This window comes from Elgaria multicarinata, chromosome 6 (assembly GCF_023053635.1).
Source record: "Elgaria multicarinata webbii isolate HBS135686 ecotype San Diego chromosome 6, rElgMul1.1.pri, whole genome shotgun sequence".
Lineage (NCBI taxonomy): Eukaryota > Metazoa > Chordata > Lepidosauria > Squamata > Anguidae > Elgaria > Elgaria multicarinata.
Genome location: NC_086176.1, coordinates 52730384 through 52742127, shown reverse-complemented (window position 1 = coordinate 52742127; position 11744 = coordinate 52730384). Strand labels below are relative to the sequence as shown.

At 44.5% G+C, this 11744-nt stretch overlaps 1 protein-coding gene across 2 annotated transcripts in view; it reads left to right on the top strand.

The window, feature by feature from the left end:
* The first annotated feature begins 1071 nt into the window (after positions 1 to 1071).
* Positions 1072 to 11744, top strand: part of FANCC (FA complementation group C) — an 86243-nt gene continuing 75570 nt past the window's right edge. Inside the window, exon 1 of one of the 2 annotated variants that reach the window (XM_063129415.1) lies at positions 1072 to 1117. The gene's annotated coding sequence lies outside the window, so the exon portion shown is untranslated. Of the gene's footprint in view, positions 1118 to 1983; positions 2042 to 11744 lie in introns of those variants that run through there. The other variant, XM_063129417.1, reaches the window with a different exon arrangement.

Genomic DNA, 11744 nt, shown 5'->3' with positions numbered 1-11744 from the left:
ATAACCTGTTCTAAATTAGCTGTTCATGAGCACTACCTTCTCTGAGCACTACCAGCTATACTGTATTATTTGCACTGTATATGCTGAAACAATGTGGTGATACTTGCAACTTCATTTCTAAGCTTATAGGTCCTGCAGGCATCTTTTGCTCATAAAGGGGAAAGAGCTGAAAGAAGAGAGGAGCCTGTAATCTAGCTACTGGAACTGAGACATTAGCTGTGAATAAAAAAAAATAAGTTTCTTTGAGTTCAGTGGGAGAAAACATGAATCAGGTTGGGAGAACTCAGAAGGGGAAGTGCTATATTAACAAGAGTAGAATTGACACCAGACTCAGCAGGCCAGGATGATGATGATTATATACATGTATATGAAGAGCTCATATGGTCTCCCTCTCATTTCATCTCAACAACCCTTTGAGATAGTTTAGGCTGAGAGAGAGAAAATTGCCCAAGGTCACCTGATGGCTGAGTTGGGATTTGAACTTAGATCTCTTCATTGCTAGTTTAAGCACCAGGGTATGCTGTCTTGCTAGTAAACCCCAGTTGGTTATTCCAGGTTGAATGTAGAACTTTAAAAATGCAGCAAGAAAAGTATGGGAAAAGAGCGCGCAGCCATGAGCAGGGGAGTACTGGGCACCCACAGAAATAGGGAGAAGTCCCTGCTGATGACCCTCATTCAGAAGAGCCCTGCTGGATCAGACGGAAGAAGATACATCTAAATGCAGCCCCTGGTTTCCCATGTTGGGCAGCCAGTGTTCTGAGAGTCCAGAAGTACGGCAGAAAGGCTAACCCTGCTGTTTGCCCCTTCCCCATTCCGGCAAGTGGTATACTACCTCCGAACCTGGAGGCTCTACATATCCATCCGAACCAGTTAGAACTTGTCGCCTTCCTCACGCTCAGTCTGAATCGAGGAGTGCAAAGGGTTAAGAACGTGACGAGGAAATTCCACCTCCCGCCTCTTCGATTGGACGTTACGGGCTAGGGGGCAGGAACAATTGCCACGCCGAGCGTCCATTGGCCATTCTGGCTGCCGCTCGTGCACTCCGTAAGCTCGGCGACGCTCCTTTGGAAGAGAGAATCCGTCTGAACTTTGAAAAGTAGGGCGGGAGGCAGCGATGGTGAGTCTGGCTGGGAGGCCCGGTGGTGAATAGGAGTCAATAAGCCGCGTTGACATTTGCTAGCACAAAGTGTCTGGAGAAAGAGGGTGGCGAAGGAGACCGATCCCACGCATGTTTACTCGGAAGTAAATGGGCCACTTGGTTCAATGGAGGATTACTAGCGCAATAGTAACTGCGCGTAGCATCGCAGTCTCCCAGATCGACCCTGAATGCATTTATTTGGAAGTAGGAATCCAATCCAATCCGGGTGTCGTCGTCCCCTCCTCCGCCACCCCGGTGTAAGGTCAGCGTGATAGTAGCCTATGCACGTTTGAGCACGAATTTGCAAATGGGACCGAATCCCGGGTGTGCAAAGCGTTGCACGCATGAGCTTGCAAAGGTTCTTTCACTCTGGGGCGGGTATGAATAGAGACGGATCTGCGGTAGGGAGTGAGGAAGGCCCGCGGGGGGGGGGGGCGTCGGGAGGGCTCGGCGGCCAAGCAGAGACGCTTCCTCTGCTCGCTCCACTCAAAGAGGTAACGGGGACCCATTGGAGAACCGCGGCCATGGGGTGTGCGAAGCAACTGCCAGGCGCAGCTCGGGGCTTAGGAGAGATGCAGAAAGAGGAACTGAAACCAAGTTGTCGGACTGATGGTTCCTCGGCCCCATAAACCTCCGCTGGGATACGGTTTCCCGCGTTCTCCTGCGTAACTTCTTTCCGAGGAGCGTTGCACCGCTCGCGCACGCGCACTCGAGTGGGAGCGAGAGGTGAACGTCAGCACGCGCGCTCGCCTCACGGCGCCGAGGGAAGCCGCCGGTGGACGGAATGAAGCGCGGAAGCTCCATCGTCGGGAGGCTCGCGCCTCTCACTAGAAATGTCCTACTTAAAGGAAGTCCTTGTGGCGTAAACTCCTCCTACCCCCCCATTATTCCATACCTTTAAATGTAAGAAAACGTTAGTATTTATTGAGCGAAAAGGGTTGGTGGAGGTGGGGGGAAGCAAGAGAAGCTGTGGGGTTAATAGGGTTTGTTGAAAGGACGGGATGTGGAAATACGCTCAGCTGCCACAAGTCATAATGATGGCCACCAATTTGGATAGGTTTTAAAAGGGGCTTAGACGAATTCTTGGAGGAGAAGGCTATTGATGGCTACTAAACCTGATGGCTATGCGTTGCTTCCAGTATGGTTATGCTGCTGGGGAACATGGGTGAGAGAGTGCTGTTGCACTCATGTCCTGCTCGTGGGTTTCCATTGACAGCTGTTTGGCCACTGTATGAACAGAATGCTGAATTGACCCTTGGGTCTGATCCAGCATGGCTCTTCTTATGTCCTTACTAGCCTACAAAATGGCTTGCTTGTTTGCTGGGGCTGGCAGAGGGGGAATGGAGAGCCAGGGCTTGACTGCTAGCCTAGGTCCCACTTCAGTTTTTTTCTTTTTGGCCCGATACTAAAAGCAGCACTGTGTGGCTGGGTCTAGCCACCATTTGAATTTCCCACAATGCCCCCACATAGCATTACTCAAGGGAATTGTGGGAAATGCAAGTGATTGCTCCCAGTCACTTGGCTCTGCTACTGCCTGCCACATCTGGCAGGTAAGCTCTCCAGGGCCACAGCTAGACCTAAGGTTTATCCCAGGATCATCCCAGGTCCGTCCCTGCCTGAGTGCTGGATGCCCTGTGTGGCACTTAGATGAACAGGTTTGACCCTAGGACAATCCTGGGATAAACCTTAGTTCTAGCTACGGCCCAGGACTCACTGATTTGAAGGGGGAGGTATTAGGGGGCACTTCTCAAATTTGGAGTTGGCTCTGCTGATAACTCTCCTATTTGCCCCTATGTTTCTATGCTGGGCACATAGGAGGGATGGAGTGCACTATCCTTCCTCGGCTGGTCTGTTTGCTCACCTGCATGCAATTCCTGGCCCCCGTCTTTACAGCGGTGCTTTGGCGACACGAGGCGCCTTGCTCCCGCACTTGTGTTCCTTCCTGACATCTACATGGGAAGGAACGCAAGTGCAAACTTTCCTGGTCTTTAAAAGGTTTTTTAAAAAAAGGGGTGAGGAGGAGAGGAACAGGGCTGTTCCTCCCCCCTTTTTAAGACTTTTTTTCTGTATGTCTACAGCTGCGCAGATACAGATAATAAAAAGAAAAAATGGAGGGGGAGGAACGGGCAGCCAGAGGGAGGATGTGAGGAGAGGGGGCAGGGACTTGGGGTGAAACATCTCTTCTCTCCTCCCCTTGGCTGCCCGTTCCTCCCCCCATTTCTTTTTATTTATTTTTCTTATTATTATTTAGAATATTTATATACCGCTCCCCATTGAAAAATTTCGGAGCGATGTACGATAAAATGAAAATAAAAACAGAATAAAACAGTTAAAACAAAATTTAAAAGAAGCAAAAACAGATTCAAGGCTGCATATTAAGGAAAGGCTTCTTGGAATAAAGATGTTTTCAGGAGGTGCCGAAAGGAGTACAAGGTTGGAGCCTGCCTGACCTCCAGAGGCAGGGAATTCAACAGGAGGGGCACCACCATGCTGAAGGCTCTTCCCCTGGTGGATTCCAATCGGAGGATGGATCTAGGTGGAACCACCAGGAGCAGGCCCTCGGATGACCTCAGTGACCGGGCAGGTTGGTAAGGGAGAAGGCGCTCTCTCAGGTATCCTGGTCCCAAGTTGTTTAGGGCTTTGTATACAAGTACAAGAACCTTAAACCCGGCCCGGTAGCGAATAGGCAGCCAGTGTAGTTCCCTCAGCAGAGGAGTTACATGCTGGAAAGGGGCAGCTCCAAACTACAGCCGAGCTGCAGCATTCTGCACTAGCTCCAGCTTCTGGAGCAGCTTCAAGGGCAGCCCCACATAGAATGTGTTGCAGTAATCCAATCTTGAGGTTACCAATGCCTGTACCACCGTGGCCAAGCTATCCCTGTTCAGGAGAGGCCATAGTTGGCGAACCAACCGAAGATGGTAAAAGGCACTCTGAGCCGTAGCGGCTACTTGAGCCTCCAATGGCAGAAATAGGTCTGAAAGTACCCCCAAACTACGAACCTGTTCTTTCAGAGGCAGTGCAACCCCATCCAGAACAGGCAATGAGCCTGTCTCCTGGACTCGGGAACCACTCACCCACAGGGCTTCTGTCTTGCCAGGATTCAGTCTCAGTTTATTGGCCCTCATCTAGCCCATTACTGAGTCTAGGCACTGGTCCAGGATCTGCACAGCCTCACCTGATTCAGTTATCACAGGAAGATAGAGCTGTGTGTCATCAGCATGTTGATGGCATTTAGCTCCAAATCTCCTAATGACCGCTCCCAACGGCTTCATATAGATGTTAAATAACATTGGGGACAAGATGGTGCCCTGCAGCACTCCATAGCTCAATTGCCAAGAGGCCAAGGACTGGTGACCCAATGCTACTCTCTGAAAACAACCCCATAGGTAGGACCAGAACCACTGTAACACAGTGCCTCCGATGCCCATCCCACAGAGTCGATCCAGGAGGATACCATGGTCGATGGTATCAAAAGCCGATGAGAGATCGAGCAGGATTAACAGGGTTGCATTCCCCCGTCCCTCTCTCGATAAAGGTCTGCGCAGCTTTGAAGATACAGATAATAAAATTTAAAAAGGGGGGAGGAATAGCCCCATTCATTTCCTCCTACCACCCCTGTTTTAATTTATTTTTTACTTTTACAGGTGCAGGGCTGCCCATGGCGACCAATCGGGGTGCCATGGGCTCTACTGCCCAAAAAGTCAGGATAAGTGTCAGACTTTTTTGGAGCTGAGTTTCCAGGGTTTGCCCCCAGATGGCTTTGCAATGGCGGCTGTGTCATCTAGATGACGTGCTGCTAATGCAAAGCCACCCCGGGGCAAACCCTTTGGGTAGACGTGCCCATGGTTGTCTATGTGGCTACCTGGCTAGTGCTTAAGGATCAGAGATGTAGCTAGGTTCACAATTAAATGTCTATTATTTATGAGTTAAATGGTGGGGGTATTGTTTCCAATAGTTCTCCTTCCATCCCCAGGAAATGGGCAGGGGGAGAGAAACTGTTCTTTTGACCTGCTTTTGGGTGGGCTTGTCCTGAAATAATGTAAAAATAGACAGACTTACCTATAGACTTATTTTTATATTATAGGGATGGTGGCGATGAATGAGATGAAACATTTGTGTCCATGGACTGTTCACAAAATAATAATTATTTACTAGCAGTGGACCCAGCTTCATATGGGTTGGAATAGCCCTTAGACTGATACAGTTAAATACTCAAGCAAATGGACCCAGCTGTCAAGAGTTGGACACGTTGTCCTCACCTTGTCTGAGTGAAGCCATGGCTGCTGGCACCTCTAGACACAGCATCCTGTCATAGTGCACCTCTATAGCCACCCTGTGGGAGGGGGTCTGTCCACTCCATTCCCCGGTGAATGGAGGTGGGGAGGGAGCTGTATAACTGCCCTTTGGATGACCTCTTCCCCACCCACCTCGGCATTAAACTATATCAATTGCAAAGCTATGTTTTGGTCAGTTTGTCACCTAGTGACTAATGATATTGCAGGCTTCAAACACAGCCTGCAATTAATTAATGTGTTTTAAAAACAAAAATAATCCTGGCATGCACAGCCAGAGTCCCCTTAGTATGCTTACCAAGTTTTAGGTGTCATGGTTTGAGGGCACAGAGAGACATTCTCTTGTATCATAGAATGATAGAATAGCAGAGTTGGAAGGGGCCTACAAGGCCATTGAGTCCAACCCCCTGCTCAATGCAGGAATCCTTGATTAATGCAAGGAGCCCATGGGAAGGGGTTGCATTCTACCTTCCTTCAGGATGCCTGTCAGTGAAGGTGGGGCCATTCAGATTGAGGGATGGGAGGCAGGTTTTGACCTCACTTCAGCTGGAGCCAGTATAGTGTAGGGGTTAAATTGATGAAATAGGGTAAGGGAAGCCTGGGTTGAAATCCTCACTGGGCCAGACTTTCTCTCTCCCAGCATAACCTGTCTGAATGAGTTGTAAGCCCCAAATGGGGAGAACCATGTATGCCGCTCTAAGCTCCTTGCAGAAAAGGTGGGATGAACAACGGAACGCATGAACAAACTGGCTACGTTCGGACAACGCAATAGTCAATGGTGGGTTAATAGTCAGCGCCACTGTTAATTATCAAGGGGGTTCTCCCCACATGACATGATTATAGTCAACTGTGGTGTGGATTAAGGCCAACTGTGGTGTGGATTAAGGCCTGCATTGAGTTGACTATTAGTCAATGGTGTGTTTGATTGACACATCATCTGCCCTCTCCCCCGCCCCCAGTCCTCCCATTGATATCCCATCAGCCATTGAGAGTTCTGCCGGCTGGACTGTAAAAAAGCTAGATAGAGAGTTCAAAACTTGGATGATATTTAACTTTAGTGTATAATTCTTGATATATTTTACTGATTTACAGGTACAAAATAAGATGCTTAGAAAAACAAAATGAGCAATTTTTGATGGTTTGATTCATGGGCATAAATTTATATTGAGAATCCATCTGCAGTGGAGGTCACCTTAAACATTTAATTTGTTCTGTATTTTTTAAAAGCAGTTGATTAATTTTCAAGTGAGCACTCTTTTCTTTATTTTTAAGCTTAAAGGCTGGCAGAACATTTCTTCCAAATGCTGTGTGTTTGATAACTTTTTTCGGTCAGAACTTTTTACTGAGATTTGGGATTTTGATATTTACATATGCGTTGATAGTTGCAGTGGTCTGTTTCAAAATACAATTATTCAAGAGAATGTTTGAATGTTAGTATCTTGCTAGCAACAGTAACTTATTTTGTGTATATGGGGGAGTGGGGTGGGGTGGGTTTCTCTATGCTTGCATTTTCCTTTCTTCTACCATTTACTTTTGTAATATACAGACTGATGATTGATCTGCCACTGCCATCTTTTGGATGGAAACAGATTTGCTAAATAAATGTTTATAATTTTTGCCCTCTTGTGGACTGGCATTTATTTATTTTTTTAAAAAAGAAAACAACAACCCCAAAGCCTTTTAATCTTTATATTACTGCTCCATGAATTAATTTATTTTAGATAAAATTATTTTCCTGTAATCAGTTGCTTTTCCTAATTTCACACAGGTAAAACATTTGTAGAACATAGATTTGATTTATTGCATATAAATGTACTCATAGTTTTCTATTCAGTTTGATATATGATCTTTTATTTCAAAATTCTTATTCTATCTCCAGAACGTACTGAGTTTTTCTTACACTACTCATTTAAAAAAGATTTTTATGCAAGAACATATGAACAGATTAGCAACTGCTTGAACTGGAATTTATAGCATGCCGGGTCAATGCAAGCTTTTTCTAGATTGCCTTGGCAGCTGCACTGCCCTTCCTGCCATCACTGCTTATCCTGTCTTTTCTGTACCCACACAATGCAAGTTTATATCTGTCTTTCTTTTATTTGCATTATCAGTGCTTTCACTAAATGGTTTTCAGACTGTGTTCCTAGGTGCTCTGGGTTTCTGTGGATACTTATTAAGGGGTTTACAATGCCAGGACTGTTCCCTGCCACGTGCAATTGGAAGTTTTGGACATACTTTGTGGTGCACTTGTAGTTGGCATGAGTTCAGTACATAAGCCCAGTAGGTGGAACTCACTACCACAAGATGTAGTGATGGCCTCCAATTTGGATGGCTTTAAAAGGGGGTTGGATAAATTCCTGGAGGTGAAGGCTATCAATGGCTACTAGCCCTGATGGTTGTGTGTTATCTCAAGTATTCAAGGCAGTAAGCCTGTGTGCACCAGTTGCTGGGGAACATGGGTGAGAGGGTTTTGTTGCACCATGTCCTGCTTTGTTGGTCCCTGGCTGACGGCTGATTGGCCACTGTGTGACTATAGTGCTGGACTAGATGGACCCTTGGTATGATCCAGCAGGGATCTTATGTTCTTATGATGTGTCCAGCACAGTGCATAAACTAAGAGTGTGCCCTCAAAATGCTGCAAGCAAATCAGTGTGTAAATGGTTCCTTGAGTATGGAAAGTTTGAAATCTATTTCTCTAGTGCCTTGACTTCACAGTGCTGCTTTGCCACTCCTTGTCGCTGAAACTCTGAATGATTATTGCTGTGGGATGAGAGTGGGAAATCACCACACCAGCAGGGTGGGTGGGGTTTTCAGATACTGGAGCCCACCCCACGCACTCTTCCTGGCATCCTATGACCAATCAGGGTCACCATCCACCCTGAAACGCCCCCCTGATCGACCTCGGAGTGACATCACACAGCAGAAGAGCCATGGTAACCTCAGTCCCAAGGGAAAAGTCATGAAAAGCCCCTGACTTCTTTACACTGCAGCTTCAGGGAAAATTCGCAGCGAGCCCGGGGCTTTGAAGGCATATAGACAGCATAGAATCATAGAATATACATTGATGGTGCTATATAAATAAATAATAATAATAATAATAGAATATCAGAGTTGGAAGGGGCCTACAAGGCCATCGAGTCCAACCCCCTGCTCAATGCAGGAATCCTCCCTAAAGCATCCCTGACAGATGGTTGTCCAGCTGCCTCTTGAAGGCCTCTAGAGTGGGAGATCCCTCAACCTCCCTAGGTAATTGATTCCATTGTTGTACTGCTTTAACAGTCAGGAAGTTTTTCCTGATGTCCAGCTGGAATCTGGCTTCCTTTAACTTGAGCCTATTATTCCATGTCCTGCACTGTGGGAGGATCGAGAAGAGATCCTGGCCCTCCTCTGTGTGACAACCTTTTAAGTATTTGAAGAGTGCTATCATGTCTCCCCTCGATCTTCTCTTCTCCAGGCTAAACATGCTCAGTTCTTTCAGTCTCTCTTCATAGGGCTTTGTTTCCAGGCCCCTGATCATCCTGGTTTTTATTTATTTATTTATTTATTTATTACATTTTTATACCGCCCAATAGCCGAAGCTCTCTGGGTGGTTCACAGAGGTTGCCCTCCTCTGAACACGCTCCAGCTTCCATGATTTTGCAAAGATAATAGACAAAAGTTCTGAGAGTTCTTCCGCTAGCTCCTTCATTACTCTAGGATGCAGTTCATCGGGCCCTGGAGGTTTGAACTCATTCAAGGAAATTAGGTGTTCTTTGACCATTTGTTTATCAATCTCAAACTGCAATCCTGTCCCCTCAACTTCTGCTTCACTTTTTCCAGGGGGTTCATAGACCCGCTTTTGGGAGAACTGAGGCAAAGTAGGAATTGAGCACTTCAGCCTTTTCTTTGTCATCTGTTATCAATTTGACATCCTTATTAAGCTGTTGAACCACCATTTCTTTCCTCTGTCTTTTACTACTCTCGTATCTGAAGAAAGCGTTTTTATTGCTTTTAGCATCCCTCGCTAATCTCAGCTCATTCTCAGCTTTAGCCTTTCTGACGCCATTTCGGCACTTCTGTGCTACCTGTCTGTACTATTCTTTTGTAGCCTGGCCTTCCTTCCACTTCCTATATGTATCCTTTTTTGTTTTCATGTCGTCTCTAAGCCTTTTTTAAATACTCCCACCCATCCTGCACTCTTTTTCTCATTAGGCTCACTTGCCATGGGACCTTACTTATTATAGTTCTGAGTTTATTAAAATCAGCTTTCCTAAAATCCAGAGTATGTGTATGGCTACACTCAACTTTTGTCTCCTTCATAATCAAGAATTCAAGTGGTCACTTTCCCCCAGAGTTCCCTTAACTGCCACTTTATCCACTAAGTCATCCCTATTGGTCAATATCAAGTCAAGGATTGCTGATCCTCTAGTTCCTTCCTCCACTTTCTGTAGGATCTCTGTAGGAGCCTAGATCTCTTTTCTGTCACAAGCCATACATCTAAATACATATAGGTTATCTTATGAAGGCATATCCCAGATATTGCTGTTGAGGCCAAGCAAATCTGCATGTTGCAGTATTAGAGCTGTTGCCACTGCACAAAGCCATCCCCCTTTGCCATTCTGCCTGATTCAGGTCCTGATAACTTAGTCCTATAAATTGCTGCTTCCATCTAGCAGTTCATAAAATCAGGAAATAAAATGTTGGCATAACTTGTGACTACCTTTTCAGTGGTTAGTAGTGATTTATTATTACAAATGACATTATGTTCATTAATTTCTTGATTTGGGCAGATAATTTGTAATATTCAGTTCAAGTTAGGAGCTTAATTCCTTTCTGGAGTCTCACTTGATGGTTGATGTGCCGTGGTTGTGTTTTTGCCACACAGTTCAAGAGCCACCAGTAAAGAAGAAACAAAAGTGCTACAATTGTGATGCTATTTGGCAGACGTTGGTACCAATATATCCTGGTTCAGTTTTCTGATTGTTTGTATATTCACTTGTGCAGATTGCTATTGCTTAAATTCATTTTTCCATCTTCCAACTGTGGCAATAATTTTCCAACCTTGAAGAGAGGTTGAGAAAGTTTCAACAAATTGGCTATACAATATTTTTTGCACAGGGATTACTATGTGACTGCCATTGGGATTGGGGGAATGTGCATGCAGGGCCCATTGCTGTGCTCTTAGGCTTTTTACTTTGGCCTCATCGGGTAAAAGAAAGTAAAAACACTCTGTTTTCAAACTGTGATATGTTGCAGGTGCACAGTTATCTATCTTAGCATTTCTAGCTTAAGCTTTTTATTTTCTGTTTATTTTCAGATCTTACAATGTAGGCTTTACATAGTATTTAGTTATATTTTAGTTAGTTTTTAGTGTTCGGTTTTGGCAGTGTTGATCTTGGCAGATATTGGGAGGCCTCAGCTACCTTAGGTACTAACTATGGCTCCTGCATCTAGATAAAAGGCTTCATATATTATACTTCATTCTTGGCATTTTTTTCAGTTGCACAGTACTTTCCATCTATAAAATCAAGTAGATATTTCTGTTCTTTTTAACAACTTGACATTTATTTTTTGATAAAACTTTAATTAAAGTAATTAAACCACAGTATATTTTAGAATAGTTATTTTTACTTTTACATTTTTAAAAGTTCATTTTCTTCAAAGTCTGCATTTTACGTATAAAAGGAAAGCCTTTAACATTTTCCCAAATAGAGTCTTTCTTTCTTTTTTATTTCTTTTTTTATTGATTTTCAATATTAAAACAATTTTTCAAATAATTTTAACACAACTTCATGGGTAAATATACCAAACTGTACATGATATAATACATTTCGTTACAATGTTCTTTAGCTTCAGCAGGAAAGATACAGAAATATACAAAATAAAAATAATACTTTTGAGCTCATACAGGTAAGTTCAATTTATAAAGTTTTTCTTATGACTGGCACCCATGACAATTTGAGGTTGACAGCACAATCCTATCTCCTCAGAAATAAATTCCATTGAGTTCAATGGGACTTACTCCCAGGTATGTAGGTATGGGATTGCAGCCTAACTATGTGAATACAGGAAGATTGACACTGGGCATTCTGCCTTTCCAGAGTTGCTCCTTTCTGCTTCTGTCTTGGCCCAGCCTTCCTCTCACAAAAACAAATCAAATCAAAACGAAATGTGTATGAAGGATAGTCCAAAGCAAGATTTGATAGCTATTGGGCTGAAAAGAATCCTATTATTATTATTACTAGCTGTACCCTGCCACGCGTTGCTGTGGCTCAGTCTGATTAAATGGAAAAGAAAGAAAAGAGAAAGCGCATGTTTCTAATATGTTTAATTTC